The sequence below is a fragment of the Panthera leo genome, chromosome A2 (genome assembly GCF_018350215.1).
Source record: "Panthera leo isolate Ple1 chromosome A2, P.leo_Ple1_pat1.1, whole genome shotgun sequence".
NCBI lineage: Eukaryota > Metazoa > Chordata > Mammalia > Carnivora > Felidae > Panthera > Panthera leo.
In genome coordinates, this window is record NC_056680.1 from 81,846,624 (window position 1) to 81,872,042 (window position 25,419).

General features: G+C 37.7%; 1 protein-coding gene and 1 pseudogene across 1 annotated transcript in view; both read right to left on the minus strand.

The window, feature by feature from the left end:
* LOC122213623 overlaps window positions 1-5,647 on the minus strand; it is a 38,404-nt pseudogene extending 32,757 nt beyond the window's left edge.
* Window positions 1-25,419, minus strand: part of MAGI2 (membrane associated guanylate kinase, WW and PDZ domain containing 2) — a 1,332,916-nt gene that overhangs the window by 395,982 nt on the left and 911,515 nt on the right. The window lies entirely within an intron of this gene.

Genomic DNA, 25,419 nt, shown 5'->3' on the forward strand with positions numbered 1-25,419 from the left:
TCAAAGAAACCTATATGACAAGTCATTACTCAGCACTAATGAAATCTTAACATATAGAACACGGTTATTGTTTAGAGTTCAAATCTCGAGATTCACACTTCATGTAAGAGAGGAGGTTTAAAAATATAAATTGTGAATTTATTAAAATTAATATTAAGACATTACATCATCTTTCTCTGACACCTCACAAATTTGGCTGAATCCAGCTAAATAATGTGTGCATTTGTAGAAAAAATAATCCAGCATAAGGTCTCCAAAAAATGTCAGGTAGAAGTAGTTTCTCCTTTTGCCAAAAAAACTCTTATACTTGGCCTAACAAAAACAGAAGCATGATAATTTTGAAATTAATGAATGTTATTAACTCCTTTATTATTTAGATTGTAATAATAACAAGATTATACAATTAAAACATTTTTATATTCTAATTCTAACCATATGCAAATAGAAGTAAACAAACCCCCCATATTTTATTTATTTATTTTTCTCTCCCATATTTCATTTCTAAGTCAGTGAAACCAAGTATAAGAGGGTTGTGTAATGATCACAGTTCTCAAGAATACAAGTTTGCTGTTGATTTCTTTGAATGTCCTGAAACACACATTTCTTCACTGTTCATTCATGTGATAATTATGCTTTGTAGATTTTTTTTTAAAAGAACTATTAATATTCTGTATCTAATTAATAGATTGAGTGGTCAATTATCTTTGGTGTAACTACTCAGTATTCCTCAAATAGTAAAAATTTAGTGTGTAAACAGACAAAGTCTTCCAATTGCTACAACCATTTCCAGTATAGTCTGTTGGCCTCCTATTGATATTATTGTATTATAACATAGTTTAAAATATCCTATAATAAAATAGACTGAAAATTTATCTTACATTATGAAATAAAAAATAATCTATTTAATTTGCATATACAAAATACTAATTTCCATTTTATTAATGATATTAGCATGGTGGTAAATAGGAACATGCTGTAAAAAATATCTAATCCCAGAAAATACTAAAAAATTTCATTTCAGTGAGAAATTTTAACTCCTCCCCTAAGGCCATCCCTACTAAACAAACTAATTATGTAATAAAATAATGTGGTTGGTGTTTTATTTCCTTGTAATTCCCACGTTCACTCTTTAGTAAAGTTGCTTATGAATAATACAAAGATCTAAAGATAGAAGGAGGCCAAAATAAGGATTATTATTATAAAGCTATTAAAATCACAGATCTGCAATATATCTATGTCCTCCTTTTCTTTAACTATTCCAATATCAGCTTAACTGTCTAAATAAGTATTTTTAATCAACAGGATCAACGTCAGAAATCTTTTGCAGAAACAAATTTTTATTGTGTTTACTACTCCTCAATTGTATAACGTTTACCTTTCAAGCATGAAAGGACCACCCCTAATGTTGTATCCCAGGATTAGATGATTCAGTCAGTGCTTACCTTGCCAAATGCACCTTGGTTTTTACAGGTTTCAATTTATTTTCTTTTAACCTTCAAACTTGCAGACTGATCTTTTCTTTTATATATATATATATATATATATATATATATATATATATATGTATCTTTTCTTTTATATATATATATCTTTTCTTTTGTGTATATATATATATATATATATATATATATATATATATATATATATTTATTTTTGAGAGAGACAGAGACAAAATGCAAAATGCGAGTGGGTTGGGGCAGAGAGAGGGAGGCACAGAATCCAAAGCAGGTTCCAGGCTCCGAGCTGTCTGTCAGCACAGAGCCTGATGCGGGGCTCAAACCCATGAGCTGTGAGATCATGACCGGAGCCGATGTCGGACGTTCAACCGACTGAGCCACCCAGGTGCCCCCAGACTGATCTTTTTATTGAGTAACTTTCCTATTCCTTTGGTAATTTAAAAAATGTTCCTCCTCTGAACTTTCTCCATTTATATTTAATCTGTCCCAATCAGAATAGCATAAAGTGGTCTCTTTCCATGAGAGCATCTCACAGTTTTGCAGTGAAATGTTTTCTGTCTTATTTTCAATCCTTTCTGGATGATACCAGGATTGACGGATTTTCTCAGCTGCTACAGCTCAACAGCGCAAGGTGTGAAAAAGCACAGAACAACTGTTTAAAAAGAGAGGTAAAGTTTCTTTTTCTTTTCCTGTTTAAAAAAAAATTCTTGTTCTTTTTATACCAGTTTTAAACCCAGAATACAACTGATTTAGACTCTATGCATACATTTTTCCTACAATGTAAAATGTGAAGATTTTCACTTGATTGGTTTCTAGTTGACCAATTAATTGGTCTTTACACTGTAGTTAGCCAATCACTGAATAAATGACGGGAGCATTTGTGTCACAGCTTTAGCTAGGTAAATATTATCATCAAATTATTATATCATAGGAGGAAAATACGGGTTAATACAAAATATTTCTCCCAGATGTCAGTTGCTTAAAGATACTGTCTACAATTAAAAAATATATATATCTAGATTTAAAGACTGGACTGTGACAAGACCAAAAGCCTAAGTATTTAGCTCTTTAAAAGCTCAGAAAGTTCGGTTAAATCCATGTAGGTATTTTGTGCATTAGTAGAAAAAAAATACTAGGTCAGTGAAGAAGAGCAGAATTTGCCACCCCAAAATGCTTCTTTGGCATAAGGATTATGTCAGGCTGATTATTTTTAAGAATAACTGTAGGAAAAGAAAAGTTCTGAAAACCTAATAAAAGTTACCCAGTAAGAGACATTTACTTTTATAAAGGAAATCTCTATTTGTGTCTCTCTTTCTGTATCAGGAAGAGGAGGACGACAAAATCTCTAGAAACTCTTACCAATGGAAAAGGCAAAGGACTTAAATCTGCATAACAGCCTTACCATGTTCGCTGTGTTTTTCTTGGTGACCTCCCCAAGCCCTTTCCTGGGCTTCCCTCCCCTCACCACTTATTCTTTTGTCTTGGGCCAGAGATGGTGTTTAAGATGGTGGCTTGAGGCATTTTGGGCAGTTAATCAGTCTTCCTGGGTATTTCCCATCTCTACAGGAGATATACATGCTATTAAACTTTGTTGTTTTTCCTATTAATCTATCTTTTATTACAGGATAATCTCAGCCAGGGACCTCGAAGGATAAAGGGAAAATTACATCAGAACTATGGTGTAGATTATGTTAACAAAGCAAATTATAAGAATTGTATGCTAGTGGGATTCTGGAAAATCACATAAAAAAGGTCTTATTATGGAAAGTCATATCCATATACTCAAACCTAATGGTTACAGAAAAGTTCGAGGGCACCAGGAAGACAAAAAATGCTTCCAGCTTTCAGAGAAGACATGGCAGATGGTTAGTGTAACTTACTACAAGTAAAGAGATGCATGGAAACAGAGGATAGATGTTCCATAGCTTGGGCAGCTGCATCTGGAAAAGGGACAAAAAACAAGTCAGGTCTTTCCTCTCTTTCATGGGAGGTGGAATGTTTCTCCATTTCCTTTTGGCAAGGGAATGAAAGAGGAGGGAAGGGACTCCTATATTGTCTCCTTCCTTCACATATAAGGAGAAACTGGGTTGCAGAGTAGGGCAATGAATGAGTCATTACAGACCAGAACCAAGAAAGATGGTGGGATATAAAAGGGTAAAAGCTTAAAAATCTTGGAGATGCAGAAAAATTCCTGAAACGAATGGAAGGAAAGATATATCAACTCTTGCAGGAAGAGGAAGAAACGAAAGTAAGAAAAGGCAAGAAAAACAATCTTTAAAGTACAAAGGAAATGTAAGGCTAGCTGGCTGAAAACTCACTCTCCCACCAAGAAGTTGCTGGCTATATTATGATTTTCACTAATTCCCTAGTGGTCCTGTGTCTCCTACCCCCAACTTGGACCTGCCTAAGACCTAAACTCAATCATCAGGTGCATCCAAAGTTTTAAAGCTTGAATTCTGGAGTCTGGCTTGGGTTTTCATCCAAACTCTGCAACTTTGCTACCTGTGTCATTTTGGATAATTTATTTATCTTTCTCTGCTTGCTTCCTGATCTAAAAAATGGGATAATTAAAGCCTCTAGCACATAGGCACTGTTATGAGAATTAAAATGAGATAATGTGGTAAGAAGTCTTGGCTGAGTTTCTGGCTTCTAATACATGCTAATAAAAGCCCGCCCATGTTATGTTCTTCGTCATACAGTTTAAGAAAAATTATTCCCCCCATACCTTGAATTCTTAGTGGTAGAGCTATTGGTTTGAAACTCAAGTTGTTAACCTCACTCTTAACTGCTCAGAAGGACACTGCTTTCCTACACCGAAGACGAAAGGAATTTCAGTTGTACCCGCCTCTCACCAGTGGACAGCTCTCTCTGCCAGTTTCCTCAAGATTTCCTTTTAGTCATCTCCAGCTGAGCCTATCCTGGTACATTCTGTGCTACTTTTAAAATTCTATAAGCCAAGAAAACAAAACACAAACAAGTGGCTTCACAAGCTGAGAACTGCAAAGCTGAAGTGCCAGGAACCCACACGCCTGCAGGCACTAAAGCTGCAAACACCACCTTGTTCTAAAGTTGTGCCCGAGGTCAGAGAGCCCCAAGAAACATTTCTGCTTCAGCCAGAAAGCATCCAGTGCTCATACATACCCTCAGATACTTAGGTGTGTTTGCTTCAACCAGCAGATTGAAAATCCAGAGCTCAGAAAACAAATAGCTCCTTGCTAAAGGCAAAATAAATTCCTTTTGGAAAGGGGACTTTCTCCTCATCTCTTTGCTGTGAAGATAGAGTTTACTTTCCTCTTGTCTAAAACTCCATCCGAGTTTGGTAAGTCCTATGGACAGATGTCAATATACTTTCCTTAGGAGTTTTGCACATTCTCAAAGCAGAGGACCAGGTGACATGGGAAGGAGAGGAATGCCATTTTGAACAAATCGTTCAAATAAACAGGTCCCCTGAGACTTTTTCTTTTTTTCAGGGAAAGATCCCTCACGTATATAAAGCTCATCAGTCTTTTTAATTCAAGAGGTTTCCTATTTTTTAAAAAAGTATACAGGTAAAGGAGCTGGCCCAGAATCAAGTTTATGTTAATACAAAGGGTCAGATGGTCAAGGGGCTGCATTTGCCTATTAAGCCCACTCAGGGTTAGAGAAGAAGACCCTGCTTTAGAAACAAGTCCTTCTGTAGGTTTCTGCCAGTGAGACAATAGTAACCAAATTAAACAATTCTTGAGAAAGCCAAGAGCAATGAAGTGAAAACCAATGAGGTGAAAGCCACTTGGATCGCTTCTGGATGAGGCTGCCAAATCAGTCACAGAGAACCTGAAGAGAGGAAATTTTAATGAGGAAAAAGTCCTTGCAACAGACCTTGGTCTTCAATCTCAGTTCCACCTGGGATCATCACCAGGCAAGTAGGTCGAGAGATTTACAAAATTTGAAGAGTTTGAGACTCCCTACATGGGAACTCAATCCAAGCTTTCATGAGTATGGTCAAACAAACAAAACCTTCAGAACAAACAAACAACAACAACACAAACCAAAAAAGTTTTCTGCTTATCCCCTTTTCAGTGTTTTCATCATTGGCTTTCACTATTTGATTTTTCAGTTGAACCCATCTGGCAGCACAGGTTGCTCTGTACATCCTACTTCTCTGCTAACAGACCCTGTCTACACGCAATGCTGCTGTTGAAGCTGACCATGTTCCCCTGACACTGCACCTCACAATTCCCAGCCACATCCCAGAGCTGGCCAATCCTCAAAGGCCACCCAGATGCCATTCAATTTTCAAATACCAATATTTGAGACATGCATGGGATCTACACATTTCAACTGGTTCATACCAGGGGGATGGAAATGGCTGTCAGTAACCTGTTATTACATTGGTGTGCCACAGGCATACAAAGATCCCAGCAGCTCTTGCCAGGGCTGATACCAGCAGAATCAGTGAAACAACAGGATTACACAAGAAAGGTGTTTGGGCAACAGCTTGGAGAACACAAATTTCCTATAATACTGAAAAACAATGTAACTTGATGCAAATGGTGCCAAGAGTGTTACTGCTCTGTGCCAGTGAGAACAGTCAGATGCTCATGGTATGTGGGGCAACCCACGAAGTATCATGGTTGCCTTTCAGCAGCTTAGTTGTCGGTTTCTACAATGCCTCCATCAGAGGAGAGGCAGATTTCAGATGATCAGGGGCTCCTTTGAATATACAACACACTCCTTTCAAAATGTAAAGTCACGCTCTTTCTATTTTTTACAAATTGACCTATAAAAGCGTTCTGGAATTCGGGGAAGAAATCAAGCAAAAGGAGCTGATATTTTGCTACAGTTTCTTTTCCCAGGGCATAACAGATTCTAAACAGAAAGCAACGGTACAAAGGAGGGCAAAGGCTGTTTACCTGAAAAGACACAGCTTGAAAATGAAGTTTGGCTTCCACTCACACACAGGAAATGTGCCCTGATATTTCATTCACCTTTTCACCCAGCCTCCGCACGCATGTCTTGACAGCAGATGGCAGTAATGGGTATATGATGTGACAATATCAGCACAAGGCAGCAATACTGGAGAAATGCATCGGCATAAATTCTATTACAAGTGGTTATTACAGCACTAATACTACATTTTAAGGAGATAATGGTGTGGCTTGCCCACTGCGTGTTCTCTTAGCATTTGTTTTACGTTCCCAAGTGACCTGTCATGGCCCACAACATTTACTATGGCATTAAAAAAAGAGCAGTTGTGAATGTTTGTAATTTGATAATGGGTAGAAAAAAGTCTGCAAATACAAGTTTTCGAGATGGTAATTCCAGCTTTCACCATCACTGACCTCATGAAAATTCCACCTTATGAAAATTCTTCTTCATAATTCATGAAAAGTTTCAGAACAGCAAATGAAGTAATAAAATGTCAAAAATGATCCAGGAGCAACATCAAAAACTGACAGTTTTGTTATTGGCTGCTATTTATGTCACTTGCAATGGCACTTTGTTTCCTTGATTCTTGGTGGCACTAGACATATGATACTATAAGACACAAGGTAATTGGTGAGAATAAAGCAAACAGATAACTAAATGACATTTTTTGAGATTCTCTGACATATATATTTCTCTTTATTCTGATAGACTCTGATAGGGATCCTTTTCTAAAAGCATAAACTCATTATTAAAAAGTTAATTAATGGGGCATGTGGGTGGTTCAGTCAGTTGAGCATCCAATTCTTGATTTTGGCTCAGGTCATGATCTCACAGTTCATAAGATTGAGCCCAGCATCAGGCTCTGTGCTGACAGCGTGGAGCCTGCTTGGGATTCTTTTTCTCTTCCTCTCTCTGCCCTGCCCCCACCCCCTCTCTAAAAATAAATAAATAAACTTTAAAAAAATAAATGAAAAGTGGATTCATGTTATATGTAAAAAGAAGCTTGTTCCTCTGATACCTTTACCAAATTCCTCTTTGTTCTGATATGACTGCACAGGAGTCTTTTTCTAAAAGAATAAACTAGTTGCACACACAAATAATTTAGGAATATGATTTTTTTTGTTTTAGAATTTATAATATGAATTAATTTTTTTAAGTGACTGGTTTACTCTTTAACATGCTCTACATCGTATCCCAAGTCAGCCAATAAAGGTTTAAGGTATAAACCTACAATGAGTTTCCTGGTTAAGTACTAATGCCTGCCAGAACATTATCACTAAGTAACCTCACCATAATATGGACAGAGACTAGCTCTGACATCCAGCCTTTGTATGCTGCATTCTCTTTGTGAGTATGCTATTCCATGGAGGAGATGCTAGAATTGGGGCCAAAGTCATGAAAACTCCGCTGCTGTCCTCTCTGTGATTTTGTACTACCTCCAAACTTGGGTTTGGTCTTTAATTTCTCTTCAAGAAACCAGAGCCAAGGAGCAGCTGGTACTGTTTACTCACTTGCTGCACCTGTAGTTCTGCTTTGCAAGGCATAGAAATGGATTTTCTCCATGAAACATGAATTTCTAGAGCTGGAGTTTGCCCCATCAGTCACGGGTCCACAATACATCAAAAGCAGGAAATGGGAAAATGGCAACATTAGTGGACTGTTTAGGCTCTTCTCCTTTGTTTGCCTTTAAATTAATCTCCTCCTGTTCATGACTCAGTGAGGAAAACATCTTCCTTTGAAGACGAATTAACTGAAAAGTGCATTGAGGGATTTCAGATTCATAACATAACCACCTTGAACCCTCTGCTCTTGGTGAACCTAAAGAATAGCCACAGGCAGACACTGCACATTCCTGGTTCCTCAATTTATGTCAAAATGGTTTCCCGAGCCTACCATTCCTAACTCCTACATGCAACTGGAAGCAGTTTGACCATTAGCACGGAGTTAAAAAAACAATGTTCTTGAATTTTTCATTCCTTGGGTGGGCCCTGATAATTTTAGGAGCTAAAGCTTGAATGTTGCCTAAGTCAGTCATTGTTCAAAAATCCCTTATTGAGCAGAGTCCTCAACAGTAAAGACTGTAGATACAGGAACTCTCCCTGCCGTCAAGAAGCTTATAGTTCAGCTAGAAAGATAAAGTCAGTGCACAAGTACTTAAAGTGGAGTGCCTAATTGTGTAACAATAATTTTATGTGAAGCTCTCCACAGACCTTCTTAAGGTTTCCTCTTGCTGGTTTGACATTACTATTCAACAATGTAATAAACTCCAGAGCTGTTCTACCCAGTAATGGGAGCCCAGCCACCAGTCACATGTAGCTATTGAGCACTTGATGTGTGGCTAGTGCCACAAGCTAGAAAGATGATATTTTGGATATGTTGAGTTAAATAAATATTATTACTAAATTAATTTAACCTGTTGATCTTTACCTTTTTTTATCAAAATATTTAGAGTTCCATGTATTGCTCCCATTATTTTCCTATCTGATATCGCTGTCCTGCTGTTTGACTCCCTGTATTCATATCCAGATAAAATTAAGACATATATAATTTCTTTCTTGTTCCTTCTATCATTCATCATTCATTCATTCATTCATTCATTCATGGTAGGTGCTTTATTTCCCCCATTTTACAGATGAGGAAACTGAAGCAGGTAGAAAGGTATGAGGTGTGGTGTAGGATTTGAATTCAGGCACTCTGACTCACCTAGCACGTTCTACTCTAGTAATCCAGATGAGAAACCATGAGGGTCAGAACCAAATGAGGGGTGATGGGTTGGAAAAGAAAAGATGAACTAAAGTGATATCCTCAAGGCCATATGAACACAGCACAGTGACCAGTTTGTTGTATGGCATAAGGGAAATAGAGATAGAGCTGACTCCCAGATTCCTGGCTAAGAAGACAGTGCCACCAAACAAAATAAGAGACATGGAGAGAAGTATATATAAGTGAGATGATGAATTCAGTCAAATTGAAGCACCCGTGAGAAATCCAAGTGGAAATGTCTAATAGGCAGCTGTACATATAGATGTGGGCCTCAAAGGAGATATTTAGGTTGGGTATATTAATTCATTTTCATTTGTCTCCCCCTCAACTTCTCCCCATTACCCTCCAATAGCCTTTGCCTTTTGAATTACAAGGGAGCTTCATGGTTGAATGAAATATGGTTCCTGACTTAAACATTCAAACTTCTGCACAATGGGACTCCAAGCTCTCTACTAAGCTCTCTCCTCTGTGTAACACACACTTTGCCCCAGACAAACCGGATTACACATGTAACCTTGACATTAGTTGTGCTCTCTACACACTTGAAGATGGTGGTTTAAAGGGATCTGAGCTACCAATGACACCAAATGCTGGATCTAATGTTTTCTCTAAGATTTATAGGAATTTGTGGGGTAGTGGGAATAAAGAAGAAAATTCCACTATCAGAATCACTTCAATTATTAAAAACTTTCAATTGCCATAGACAAAGACAGTTCTTCCAGCCATTAACAGATGGTAATAGCAATTGCTCATGTGGGATCACTTTGGATTTATGCACAATTAGAGTTTTTTGTGGCCCGAGTGTTTTGTAACCAGAGGAGAGTCTGTGATGAGTTTATAGCTCTACTCACCTTCCTGCCACTGTGGTCTCTCTTTTATATTAACCAGTCATGGAAGTCAGCCCTCTTCCTTAGTTTCAAGGGGAAAAACCCCACAAAAACCCCAAACCAAAACCAAAACCCAATAGCAAAGTAAAACCAGACTAAATAAAAAAATATCACAAACACCTAAACCACACCCACATAAAACATTTGTTGGAAGAGATGAAATACAGAAGTCTGACGAGATGAGAGGAATTACAGCAGAAGAATGAAATAATTAACAATGCATGTTAGATAACTCTGGTTGCAGAAATTCCCTCCATTTTAGCTTTAGTCTCCTTTTCCAACCTTGACCTTTCTCTCCTCTTCCCTCATCCTCTCAGCAGCAAACCTCTGACCTCTCATTTTCTTAAGCAAATCTCTCTAGCCTCTACCCCACAGAAGTTTTAGGCCCCCTCCTACATACCTCTGCTCATCAAGATCCTCAGCTTGGGGTGCCTGGGTAGCTCAGTCGGTTAAGCATCTGACTCTTGGTTTCAGTTCAGGTCATGACTCATGGTTCATGAGTTCTAGCCCCATGTTGGGCTCTTCACTGTCAGCATGGAGGCTGCTTGGAATTCTGTGTCTCCCTTTCTCTCTACCCCTCCCCTCTCTGGCTTGGGCTCTCTCTTCCTCTCTCAAAATAAATAAATAAGCTAAAAAAAAAAAAAAAGATCCTCTGCTAAAGGAAAAGAATCTTCCTGCCCTGGAAGGCAGATGTGCCCATGATCCTTGGTTACACAAATTCTTCTTCCCAAGTCTTTGCTTCTCCTCTGGTTCCTGTTAAACTCCTAATCAATTCAAGGCCCAATTCAGTTCACAGAAGCAGGACTCCTGCTCCCCTTCCCCATCCAAACACCTTCTCTCCACCACCCCCAGCTCTCACACTGCTACAGGAAACTTCATTCCTCTAGGTGGAGAGTTTCCAGCACTAACTTCATATACTCCCTATTTGACTGCATTTCATTTGAGGATGGGTTCTATCTATGTGGCTCACACTAATCATCTTCTTGGTACAAACTGGTTAAACTGACTTCCAAATCAGTACACACAGAAATGATTAATAAAAAACCTGATATATTCTTCTCTTATTTCATTTTGGGTAAACCTACACGGTAATCCTTAGAATGACCTTGTTTGGAAATGAAAACGGTGAATCAATAATTCTCCTGTAATCATATATTTGAAATCTCATCTACACCCTGTTATGCCTGGTAAGTGGATTTCAGATTTGCATGGGAAACATATTGTGCTTTGCCGTTGCATTTACCCAGTGGATTTGCTAATAATTTAGGAAGTTTAGCAAATATGATGCAGTGTAACTTGTAATATTTATTTGCTCTCTCAGCTGTGATTTTAATCCCCAAAATAACAAGCTCAGACAACAAATTATTGATATGCTTTGTGCTGTTTATCAATATTTACTTAGATTTATTTTGGAAAAAAAATCCAGAGGGGGGCTATTTAACATAATTGGGCATTAAACTGTTTGATTTGGTACTCACTGTTTTTGAACATACATAATAAACACACGGAAGTTATTGATGCAAACCTGTTTGTTCCTGTCTACAATAGGAGATTAGAGAGGGTAGGGGTTTTTTTGCATTCAGGAAAAAGTAAGTTAGTTGAGATACAATTTGTTTTGCTTCTTTTATTTGAAAGCACATTTTAAATGAGCCAAATGGATATCATATGGTCTAACTGTCACTTGACTTGACATTTAAGGACAATACATGGTTTGCATCCTATTTTCAGTTACTATAGAGTGAGTGTATGACCCTGCATCTCCCTTCATGACAAATTCTCACTTTATGCAGCTTTAGGAAACTACTAAGCAGGGCTATGTTAACGAAAATAGATTAGTCACTTGAGCTCTGTAAAATGTGTTTGGGAAGAACATTTTTGAGAACATTTCCAAAATCCTTGTGGGCTTATTATGACAGATGAATAAAGATAAGAAGGCAGTGATAAGATTTACATTTGACAATAACAGGTGGGGGTAGTACTGGAGGAGCGGGGCTCTGTCTTGGGCTTGCAACAGCAGTAATAAGCAGTATCTGAAGTTCAAGATCCTGCTTCCAGGTTGGCACACCTGGTTTTTCTTCTTGCCTATAAGCATCACAAGAGCACAGTCCGATTTTTTTTTGTTTCACTCTTATATTCCTAGTCTCTAGAACAGTGCTGTAGTATAATAAGCCCACCATATGTATTTTCTGAGTGAATGAAATCTAGTGGACTCATTCCTCCATTATTCTTTGATTATTCTTCTATTATAACTAATCCTGTATTATTAAAGCCATGTCACTAATTTTCCTCTTTTCTAGATACAAATCACCTGACTCTTCTACTCTTTATTCATCTGTCATAATAACCACACTGGGATTTCTAAAACATCCAATGATTTCTATCTATGTTTTTAACTAATCTGCATACTAGGACTATGCTTTCAAAAAAAAAAAATTTGAGTGAATTTGAACCAGCTTTGGAGTAGAGACATCAAGGATGTCTCAAAGTTAGTGCCCTGCCCTTCAGTTTGACCAAACAGAGAATGTGACACGCTGTTCTTCTCACCCTTTCCTTAGGAGGTGCACGTAGATGCACATAGAAGGGCTAGTGATGGGAAGAGAAGATTCTTCAGGGGAGATCTGCTTTTTATTTTGAAATAAAATTGGATACTATTGGAGATAGCACTGAATGGAGATGCTATTTACTTGAGCTATACTTTGAATGCATCCTCTTGAATGTTTTTGACTAAGGCCATTTAGGTGGGATTAAAAACTGCAGCTCACCTACTATTCTAGCTCCTGTCTTCCCAGGGAACTTCAAATTATACCTTTCTGTTCCAGTGCTGAGCTGCAGTCAGAACACTGAATGAAAATCATTGGCAAATGGGTGCAAATGTTAGTTTAGGAACTACGTAATCATTAATAACACATTTAGTTAGCTCTCCATACAGAGCCTTAAATCATAAGTGAAAACTGAAGAAACAAAGACTTTCAATTCTGGATCCCTTCTTAGTCTATCAGTAGGATCCTCACATTCACCAATGGGCCTAAGGCCACATGTTAAGAATCCCTTCTCTAGAGGAGGAAGAAATCCAAACTCATACTCAACAGTCTTTTCCTGTTGCTATGGCTGGGCAGAAAGAGGAAATAACACTTGTTATGTAATTATATTTATCATTAAGGATAAATGTTTCATTGGCCTAAAGATTTAGATTCATAAGATGAACTTATCAGCATTATTGTATTGGGGACTAGTGACGCCCCAAACAAAACCTGGTTAAATAAGGAATTAAAAATTGTTCCGTTAATATTCCTTATGCAATTTACTTGATATGTAGCATCTATCTCTTAAGATTTTAACTTCAGTCTTTCTACTATTCTATTTTTCTGGCTCTTCCTCAATTTACATACACACATATCTTAGTGTGTATATGTATGTATAGTATATCGTATATAGTATTATGCGTGTATATATATACTTTACAAAATTATTAGTGACCACGGTCATTCTCTCCTTCATCTTCCCTTCTGCTCTCATTGTCATCCTGGCTGCACATTTTTCCCGATCCAGCCTGGCTGTCAGAGCCCATCATATAAACTTCTCTTTCATAAATCTGCTTTTACTCCATGGTCATTCTATCCCACTCAGGTGGCAGAATTCACAACCATGGATCAATCTAAATGTTTAATCTTTAGATCTACCCCTGGTGACCCATCCTTAACACTGGTGAAAGATCACAGTTGCACAGACTAAGATCACTATATGTTTGTGGTATCAGACATCAACTTGGTTCTTAAAACTGCCCTGAAAACTCTATCTTGGGTTGGGATTCCTTGAAGCAATTCCCATGACAGGAATTCTTGCCCAGGATTTGTTGAGACAGTGCTCTTACGAAAATGGGAGTGAGAAAAGCAGGATAGGGCAGAAGGGGAAACAAAAAGCTATACAATGCTGCCATTGTAAGTGGAAGGTCTGGGGCAGGCTTTTTGAACTCCCAGGCTAGTCAATCATAGATGTGGGCTGCTGCCTCCCACCCAGGGAGTGAGGGTGAGGCTAGGGGAGTAAAGGCTTAATCTCCTAGGTGAAGCCATTTTCAGCCTCCAGAAGGGAAGGGCTGAAGCCATGAGCAGCACCAGCACAGAATGGTTCTGGGAAAGTGCTACATCTTCACAGTTTCTTTAGTAAGCTTTCCCAATTATTCTTCATACAAGTACTCTAAACCTCTTTTTTTCCTCCCATCTCTGGCCCCATCATTTCCCTCATCACTCTCAGCCCAGAAACATACCTCTGTTTCCCCAGAAAATATAGAAGCCCAGTTTGGAGTCCTACAGTGGCTTCTCACTGCTCTTAGGAAAATGTCTAAATTCCCTTAATGTGATTTCAAGCCCAGACTAACCTGACCTTTTGCTACGCTAGTAGCTTCTACCTTACTCAAATCCTTCACTGCGTTAGCCATAACAAACCCCTTAAGTGCTTTGAAAGCACACATCAGACCATGTGCCCTCCTCTACTTAGAATTTTTATTTGATTTCAAAATGTTCAAATTATCAAGAATTATGTTTACATACTGTTTATTCACCATAATTCACACAAAGGTGACATTTATTGGTGATGATAACGATGTCAGATTTTTAAAGAAGGGACCCATGTGCTACATACCTGCTTGCTAGAGAATGTCTATTGGTTGGCTTAAATTTTCCATACGTACTTATAAAATACCTTGAGCTGACTGTGAAATTCTTGGCTCAAACGTTCTTTACCTCAGAATTTAGTAGACATTATCTAACTTCTGATATTGAGCATTGCTACCAAAAAGTATAAGGCTCACCTGCATTTATTCCTTACACATAAAATGCTTTTTAAAAAAAGCCTTACGGGGCGCCTGGGTGGCTTGGTCGGTTGAGTGTCCGACTTCGGCTCAGGTCATGATTTCACACTCCGTGAGTTCGAGCCCCGCGTCAGGCTCTGTGCTGACAGCTCAGAGCCTGGAGCCTGTTTCAGATTCTGTGTCTCCCTCTCTCTGTGACCCTCACCCATTCATGCTCTGTCTCTCTCTGCCTCAAAAATAAATATAAAAACGTTTAAAAAAAAAATTTAAAAAAAGCCTTAGATGTATATATGATTGTATATTTATGAAAATTATAGTAACTTATCAGGATTCACTTTGATGTTGATTATTTTACATCAGCTTTTCTGATGATCCCATATTTTCCAAGACCCAGATCCATTTATAAACTCACACTTGATAATTTCAGGAGAGTTTCCTACTATTTTATTTATTAATACATTTTCTTCTTTAGAAACATCAATTATGCATATGTGAGGTTTACCTTTTCTCTCTCATATATATCATCTTCTGTATACTCTTTTAAAATATTTCTTTAAGGTATTTCTTTCTTCATGCCTATCTTCTCTGTTTCTTGATTTTTAAAAATCATGTTTATGCTCTTTTTGTTGCTTTTAATGTAACTTTTATATACTTAATACTTTTTTCTTGTTTCTTTCTTTCTCAACCCCTGCCAGTTTCTATTTCATGTTTTTTTGTCTTCGTCTTTTAATTTTTCTTTGAACTCTAATATGTATTTTTATTTTGTAAAACTTTTTAAATGTTTATTTATTTCTGAGAGAGAGAGAAAGAGAGAGAGAGAGGGAGTGGGGGAGGGACAGAGAGAGAGGGAGACACAGAATCTGAAGCAGGCTCCAGGCTCTGAGCTATCAGCACAGAGCCCGATGTGGGGCTTAGCTCACTAACCATGAGATCATGACCTGAGCTGAAGTCGGACCCTCAACTGACTGAGCCACCCAGGCTCCCCTCTAATATGTATTTAAATTTTTTTTTTTTTTTTTACGAATCAGGTTTTCAGGGTGCCTGGGTAGCTCTGTCGGTTAAGTATTGGACTCTTGATTTCGGCTCAGGTCATGACCTCATGGTTCATGAGGTGGAGCCCCATGTGGGGCTCTGCACTGTCAGTGCTTGGGATTCTCTCTCTCCCTCTCTCTCTGCCCTTCCCCTGCTCACGTGTCCTCTCTCTTAAAATAAGTAAACATTTTTTTAAAAGTCATGTTTTTGTCCCAACAGAAAGCAGTTTAGAGTGCAAATAAGCTATATACACTCTTAAAGGCAAGTATGTGAAACAGAACTGAAGCAAAGATAAGCACAAAAACGGAAGACGCATTTAAACCCAAATATGCCAGCTATCACATGTAATAAATACAGAATAAAGGTTTCAGTTAGTAGTCAGGTTTTTTTTTTTTCGTTTGTGTGTGTGTGTGTGTGTGTGTGTGTGTGTGTGTGTGTGTTTTGAAAGGTAGACTGCCACGTGCAGCACCTCATTTGGATGTGTCTAAAGTGCTGTAGGCTTGACCACCCTATGTTCTCCTACAAATGGACCTTGAGACCTTGCATGGAGGTTCTAGTAGGGGAGAACAGCTACTTGTATACCCTTGAGAAAGAATGGCCCTTCCTCTGTTAGGGAAGGTCATCCTCTCTCACCAAGCACGTAGCATCAGGAAGGACGTACATGGAGCGGTGAGGGAGGAAGGAGACACCTGCCGAGCCAGCCACATCACTCGAATCAACCCTGGTGTTCAGTGGGGTGACAGATGTCATAGCCAGATCACCCTCACATCCAGTTGTCAGTAATTTTGGGTGGGTTGAAAAATATCCTACAACATTCAGTTTACGAGTCATGCTTCTAAGATATAATGTTACACAAATAGATGAAGTAAAATTTGGAAAATATATACCTTATGATCATGAAATGAAAGCACACAAAAATGTGTGTTTGTATCTGAAAATAGATATAAGGGCGAGAACATCAGCTGCAAGATATACTTTAAAATTTTTGTGCAGTTCCTCACTTCAGTTCAAACTACATATAACAACAATTTTACAATAGGAATAAAGAGTTAAATCTAAAAATCAAAAAATAAAAAAAATGTTTTTCTAAATTTTCAAAACTAAAAAGATTCTATAGGTTTGGCTTCTTTCAGATGATGATACTGTTCTCCTTTGTATATATTTATTTATGGTGATTTTTAATGGGCTTTGAGGGAGGACGGTGAAGTAAAAATATTTTTACTCAGGCACACTTAAGCAGACGCTCTCGACACTGAATTCTTAAAATGTTTAAAATTTTCTATGAGAGAATTGACTAATTTCAACTGGGATAAATATGATGTGGGACTCTCAAAAAAATCAACAGATCCTGGATGAACATATAAAATTGAGGAATCTGAATGGAACAGAGGAGTCTAGCTGACTTAAGGGATTCAGTGGTTCTTCAAGAAAAGGAACGAGACCTAATACCAGGAAATTACTGATGCAAATAACTAGGAGTTACCTCAAAGCAAAATAGATACATCATCAGCTCCGTCTTTTTGTTGTCTTCCTGAAGTACCAACGAAACAATGCTTCCAGATTTTGTTACCAATTAAGACCTATGCCAGATGGGTCCTGCAGCACAGCTCTGATGCTCAGAGTGGGCAAGCAGAGAAGCAGCACTCTTTATGAAATGTCACTTTAGCAAGGCTCATTATATACTCACACATGAACTAGAAATACTAAGTTTTTAGTTTTCCCAGAGTTCACACTTGAAATAGGGCTGCAGCACTTTCGTCTTATTTTAGGTGTCCCAATTATGCTCATAAGCATGAAACAACCGGGCTGTGACTATATACTCATCAGCAGAAGAGTTACAAAACCCATGTAAATTGTGACTTTTGTACCTAATTTCAGGTCAAACCAATCAACTGTGGGCCTTTTACAGAAAGCACACTTGGCAGTCTCTCAGAAGACTCAGTCATTTTGATTATCCTATGTGGATGACAGTTGATCAGTTACAACAAATTTGTCATCCGAATGATTCTGGAAAGATTGTGGTACTCCCCATAGAGACATTGTCTATATTTTCAAATAGAGGACAATATTTGGTGTTAATAACACTGATAGATGTTAGCTGAAAGAATGCAGCGAGGGCACCTGATTTACCAATAGGCATCTGGAAAATAAGCTAATCTGAGCAAGAATGTACCAAGTCTAAACTTAACTTACCATTCTAAACTCCACGGCTAACACTCCCATCATGCAGACCCACATTCAAATAGGTCTCGACATAGTCTGATGTAGCTTTCAAAAACAAGGTGACATTTCAAAAACCTTGTTCTAGCATAAACGCTGGTGCTCAAAACAAGACTGTTATGTTAGCCCCATGCTTCATATTTCAAACAGTAACTTAAATATGTGTGCATGTGTGTGTATATATTTTTGTATGTGTTTATATGTGCATAGTAAGATACACACAGATACCCATACTCACGTCTGCTAGCAAATTGCTGATGATATACAATGCTAAGATTAAACACACGAGAAGTTAGGACAAGATAACTAAAGATGAGCCTTATCAAAGAGTCAGTGATTGAATAAAATAACACACAATTTCTTGTAGAAGAAAATCTTTTACCATGCCATTTAACAGTGTGAGTGGCTCAGTAGGTAAATATACAAGTGACCCTTGAACAGCACGGGTTTGAACTTCATGGGTCCACTTACACGTGGATTTTTTTTGATAAATACAGGACAATACTGTAAATGTATTTTCTCTTCTTTATGATTTTTTTCATAACATATTCTTTTCTCTAGCTTACTTTCTTGTAAGAATACAGTATATAATAATATAACATACAAAATATATGTTAATCGACTGTTGATTTATTGAGGCTTCTGGTCACAGTGTGCCATTAGCAGTTAAGTTTTGGAGGAGTTAAAAGTTGTACATGGATTTTTGACCAAGTGGGGCAGCAAGTGGGTCAGCACCTATAATCCTGGTGTTTAGGTCAAACATCTGGCATCTGATACAACTTTAAAACAGTCACTCAACTCTGTGATAAATGGAAGCTGTCAGACACAAATGTTCTCTTGCAATCCTTTTCACAATCCTGTAATTTCATTCTGCTACCTTAGCACTTCTTCCCATCACTATCATTGACAGGCTGCTTTCATGGCTAACGATACTGATAAGCAACTATGGAGACAAATGTCAGGAGTTAGAAAAGAGATTGTATGTTTGAACTTAAAAGAACAATGGTTCCCAAACTTTGGTCATTAATACACCACTGCCAGAAATTTTGGCACATCAGTGCTTTTGTTTACTTAATATTTTTCCTTAAATTGACGCACAATTAAGGTTAAAAAATGTAAGCTAGAAACTTTGTGCCACTGCATATAAAGAAAACCAGCTTGCCCCAACATAAATAGAAAATAATAGTAAATATAAATAGAATGGAGATAAAACAATCTCATTCTATTTTGACTAGATCCCATTATCTTCTGAAAGTTCTCAGTGGGATCTCTCTTGTATTAGTTTTTACTTGCGCCTTGGGAAAGTTCCAGTGTTAAATACTGATTTTATGCCCAATAAGTACCTATTTTTGGGAAACTTTCTGTTCCCAGAAATTTTTGGGAACCTTCATATCCAAATCTATGTGACCTCAGAAATGTTTTGAGGAGCTTATTAGCCTAAAGAATATACATTTCTGATACTACATTAAAATGAAGGGGTCCATTTGCTAAAAACAGCCATTGGTGTGTGTTTAAAAGGTGATATAGACATACTATCTCCAAACTAAAATTTTCATACTTGAAGTTTGGTATAATCAGGTAATCAGAAGAGAATTAAAAGTAACTTTTTCACTTGCGATTTTATTTAATCTAAAACTGTATTTTCTTCACGCTTAAAATCTCTCTCATAGTAACACTGAATTGGGAGATTATGCTTATAGTAGCTACCACAAATAATGAATCTTCATACCTTTCTTGAATAATTATGGACATATATAATTCATTCGGAAATGTATTATGTATATAAGTTAGTGGAAAATTTTCTTTGGAAGAATGTGAGATTATCACCTAATTTTAACTTTTCCATGACTTTCTTCATAATATCTTCACAATATCTTATCATTTGCTCCTCCTGTGTTATCAAACTGTACTATCAAGAAGACTGCATTTTCATGAATAATACAAAATACTGATGCATAATATTCAAGTGATTTAAACAATATTAAAGACTTTTTGGTAATTCAATTTTGGGAATTCATTAAAATGCAAAACATTTTAGGAAATATTATTTTATTTATAACCTTTGCATACCCTCAGGGTATGAATAAGGGGGAAGAAGAATGTCTAGTTAGAAATATAAAAGATGGAAAGTTAATCATATCTTGAAATTGCCCCATTTAGGGATCATTTAATCAACTGAAATAAATGTTCTCTAATTTTGCTTTCATTAATGAGATGACTAAGTTGGATACAGCATGTACAAAGCACATGCTTCATTGTGATGAAAGTGTTTTTCAGACAGGATGCTGAGGCCTGTGTAAGTTTAAAAAAAAAAACATTCTTAGAGAGATTGTGTCTGTGTGATTAAAACAGGTCTTTATTAACTTAAGAGTGACAGGAACATTTCTCATTTTCTCCAATTTTTTCCCTTGTACTTTTTGTCACTTTTGTTGGCACAGATGGCAAATAGAGTTGAAAGGGGAGTAATTTCCACAAGGTGACAAAGTGATTAGTGATGCGGCTGGGACTAGAACTAAGGTCATTCCAACTTCCCACCTACTGTGTTTTCTGCCATGGGTGGCCATTCATCCATCCGTTATTCATTTATTCATTCACCACCTGGTCTGGCTTAGGGGTAGGTTCAGGCAATAGTGAGATGAGCAGGGGCCTGGAGATTCATGCTCTGATTGTTGTACCTTGATCAATAGTGATAAGATTTTCACATAGCGATAGATTAAGACAAGTAAGTAAAAGACGAAAAGTAATTCTTTCGGTGGTGAGTAGCAGTGGTGAAATGTTGACGTCAAGGTCATTTCTAGAAGTGTTTCTTCATGCACTAGCCACATGCGACCCATTCAGAGTTGCAGTGAACTCATCGCTTTGGTGGACTTCTCTCCGTTACTTTAGCTCCCACCAAATGACATGGAAGTGTCCCAGTGTTAAATATTGACTCTGTGCAGAATAAGTACCTATTTTTTTGTGGCCTTCCTGTCCTTCGTATCTGAATGTGTGCAGCTTCAGAAATTTTCTGCGGGGCTTACTGGCCTAAAGAACATACATTTCTAACATTGCATCAGAATGAAGGGGTTCCTCTTAATGTTCAGAATGGGAAATGTTCAGAGGGAAATTTAAAAAAGGAATTGTTTTAGAACTGACTTAAACACTTATTGAGTGTATTAAAATAATGCAGTGTCAGTCTCTGAAGGAGTTTACAGTTTCCAAAGGTGGGCCTTGAGCATGAAACTACTTAATTCCTAAAAGTCCTGGAGGAAGACAGAGGTACCACGTGGAGTGTTAGGACAGCAGCTCCTATCCTGACTGTATGGATTCTAATCCCGAGATTGCCTCTTAAGTACTTGAGAGGTCTTGGGTATGCTCTAGCCTGTTTCCTAATCTGTAAAATGGGGATGAGGATAGTATCTGCCTTACAGGCATATTGTGAGGATCACATTAATTTCTGTGTAAAAACCTCAGAACCATCTGGCATAGAATATGTGCTGTGTGAGTGAGGTACTTTTTGGCAACGTTGATGGTAAAGTTTCTTTGCTGAATCAGCGCTTTTAATACACTGATGCACACTGAATCATCAAGAGGGGGATGTGCTGCAAAGCTTCCCACAATATTTGGGCTTTTGCTGAGGAGCACTGTTATTAGACTAATGAATGTACCCTTAGGATATGTGCTTGGGAAATATAGGGCATTTAAAAATATTTGGGGGTGTCTGGCTGGCTCAGTCAGTAGAGCATGCCACTCCTGATCTTGGGGTCATGAGTTCAAGCCCAGTGTTGAGTATAGAGATTACTTAAAAGGAATTTTTTAAATGTTTGCATAATTAACGATCTTAAGAGTTTTGCTTCATTTCCAAGATCCAACATCTGGGTGAATCTTTAGGGTTGTTGATAGAACAATATCATCGTAACCTGTTAATGTTGAGGATGAGCATGAAAACTAACATTGTTTAGAATCGATCTGTGCCAGGCACTGTGCTGAGTGTGGACCCTGTACTAACTTGTTTACTCCTTAACAGCAACTCTATGAGGTATTATTAAAAATGAAGAAACTGAGACTTAGAATATTAAATAAGATCACAAACTAAGTTGGAGAATCAGGGAGCAATTCCTGTTCTATATGATTCCAAAGCCCATATCTGCAACCAGGAAGTGGCATTGTCTCTCTGATTTTGATGATAATAGTCACGATCTGGATAGTAAGAGTGACACACATCTTCAGAGCTTTGAAAACTATAAAGCACAGAATGAATAAAGGGTATCATCAATAATATTAAAAGTATGCTTTTGATGTGTCTGTTGTTGTTTATTTCTGGGATTAAAACATTGTACTACCTGTGTGCTAATGACTTGAAAAGTCCTCAAGTAAGCAATTGAAAATGTGAAACCCACAGTGTTAAACTATAAAAAACGTATTTTTTTTCTGGGAAAACCACCAAATAAGTAGTTATCTGATTAATTTGATAAGGAAGATATAATCTTTCATTGAATACTTAACTGTATGCACAACAAGGAAAGCAATCACCCTTTAAGGACATATGGAGAAAAATTTAGTTTAAACACATGTGCCAGAGTGCCAGGCACCAGAAAAACAGTATAAAAGTATCTAGTAATTTGAAAGTGACTTTTAAATCAGTACTAAAGTTACTGAAGATCAACTCCCAAATCATATAAATCCAATGTGAACATTCAAATGTAAAAATTTGCATTGTTTGTTAGCATATTTCTAAATTTTAGAAAATAAGGTCATGATTTCAATCCCATTGCATATCAATATCTGACTGGGTTTCTTCTTTTTTAAAAAAAATTTTTAAAAATGTTTATTTATTTTTGAGACAGAAAGAGACAGAGCATGAACGGGGGAGGGTCAGAGAGAGAGGGAGACACAGAATCCGAAGCAGGCTCCAGGCTCTGAGCTGTCAGCACAGAGCCCGACGCGGGGCTTGAACTCACAGACTGTGAGATCATGACCCGAGCCGAAGTCGGATGCTTAACCGACTGAGCCACCCAGGCACCCCTCACTGACTGGGTTTCTTTTAAAAAAAACATTTGTTTTCAACATGAAAACTCAATAAATATTTTTTTAAAGTATTCTTTTTACTTGTAATAGAAAAATGTCATGTTTACTGTCAGCTGAATGTTTATAGCCTCTTTCCTCTGTTCTTTGTAGTCTCTAAGGTTTTACTTTAGTTTTGAACGGGTAATCTTACAATGTCACAGTGTTCTCCTGACTGCCCATCCAGACAGCTAGACAGAAATCTGCCAGATCTCCTTTGCATCATGAACACATGTAAACCTTTCCTTACACGTGCAGCAGATAAGCGCCCAGGTACCAGGTGCAATGCGAATACACAGATGGAGAAGCTGAAATACTTCATTAATGCCATACAATCTCACTAATGATCGACTCTTTTATGAGGGACTCTTTCTTCAGGGCTAAAAGGAGAGAAAGGATTTGAAGCAAATCTGTATAAAGAAATTACTGTTTCCCCAGGCTCTTGGCTTCAGATATATACCTGAAGCCAAGAACCACAAAAACTCTATCTGTTCATTTCTTTCTTGCAGTAATGTCCTTGGCTAGTTACTCTTCCTCCTGTTCTTCTCAGACGCGGTCTTGGTCCTCTTCTCTTTTGCTCTATATGCATCCCTGGTGAGCTAGTCAACTGGTCTAAATAGTACTTCACTTCAGGCATCACTCACATGCTTCCTAGCCAGGATCTCTCTCCTGACCTCTGGATCTGCGTATCTGACCCAGCGATGAACATTTATCATGTGTCAGGCAATATGCTAAGCCCTCTATAGACATTATCTCATATAATCTACCAAAAAAAAATCTCTGGGGACTAGAAGAATTATCCCCATTTTCTATCTGACAATAGGGAAACCTTTTCTTAGGAATCTGGAAACTCACAAAAATGCAATTCCTTTAGCATGACATTTGCTCAAATATTTTGGTACAATTTTGGTATTTCTCCTTCTTCTGCTCTTCCCTTTTACTGTTTTTAAAAATATTTTAATGTTTATTTATTTTTCAGAGAGAGAGAGACAGAGAGACAGAATGAGTGGAGGGGGCGCAGAGAGAGAAGGAGACACAGAACCCAAAGCAGGCTCCAGGTTCCAAGCTGTCAATGCACAGCCTGATGTGGGGCTCGAACTCACGAACTGTGAGATCATGACCTGAGCTGAAGTCAGAAGCTTGACCAACAGAGCCACTCAGGTGCCCCACTTTGACAGCTTTTTGACTGACATCGTATCTGCATCCTGGATGAAGATGTCCAAGCTGTCAGTATACCTTGTGCCCCAAGCTGACCTGTCCACCATACCCCACATGTGCCCTGACCTTCAGAGCATAATGTGACTATTATTTCACATGAACAGACAGCTGGTACAACTAACACATCTCAATAACATGCAAGGTATTTGTTTTCATTTGTTTTTAGTAAGTGCATAAAACTCTATATATTGACTGTATGATTCACAGAATCAACCAAGGATTACATTTTTTCTGTTTCAACCATTTCTTAAGCAAATCTCCTCCTTTCACTACATGTGAAACTGATTTTAAAAACAGATTTCAGTACTACTACACGCCTATTAGAATGGTCAAAATCCAGAATACTGACAACATCACCTGCTGGTAAAGATGTGGAGTAAAAGCAACTGAGTCATTGCTGGTAAAACTGCAAAATTATACAACCATTTTGGAAAGCAGGTTGGCAGTGACATGTAAAGCTGAATATAGTATTATCACTCAATTCTGCAATCCTACTCCTAAGTGTTTATCTAAATGAGTTGAGAACTTATGTCCATGCAGAAACCTGCACACAAATGTTTACAGCAGCTGCATTCATAATTGCCCAAATCTGGAAGAAAGTAAGATATCCTTCAATAAGTGAATAGATAAACTGTGGTATCTCCTTAAACTTGAACATTATTCAGAAATAAAAAAAAAGAAATTAGTTGTCAAGACACAAAAAGACATAAAGGAACTGTAAAGGCATACCACTAAGTGAAAGAAACCAGCCTGAAAAGGTTACATACTGCATGACTCCAAGAGTAATGACATTCTGGAAAAGGCAAACCTATAGAGACAGTGAAAAGATGAGTGGTTGCTAGGGACAAGGGGTGAATAGGTGGACAAGGGGATCTTTAGGGCAGTGAAACTAATCTGTATGCTGCTGTAATGGCACATATGTGGCATTATGCATTTATCAAAACCCACAGAACTACACAACACAAAGAGCGAGCCCTAATGGAAACTAGAGATTTGAGTTAATAATAATATGACAATAACAGTTCATCAATTGCAACAAATGTACCGCACTAATGCAAGATGTTACTAAAAGGAGAAAGTGTGT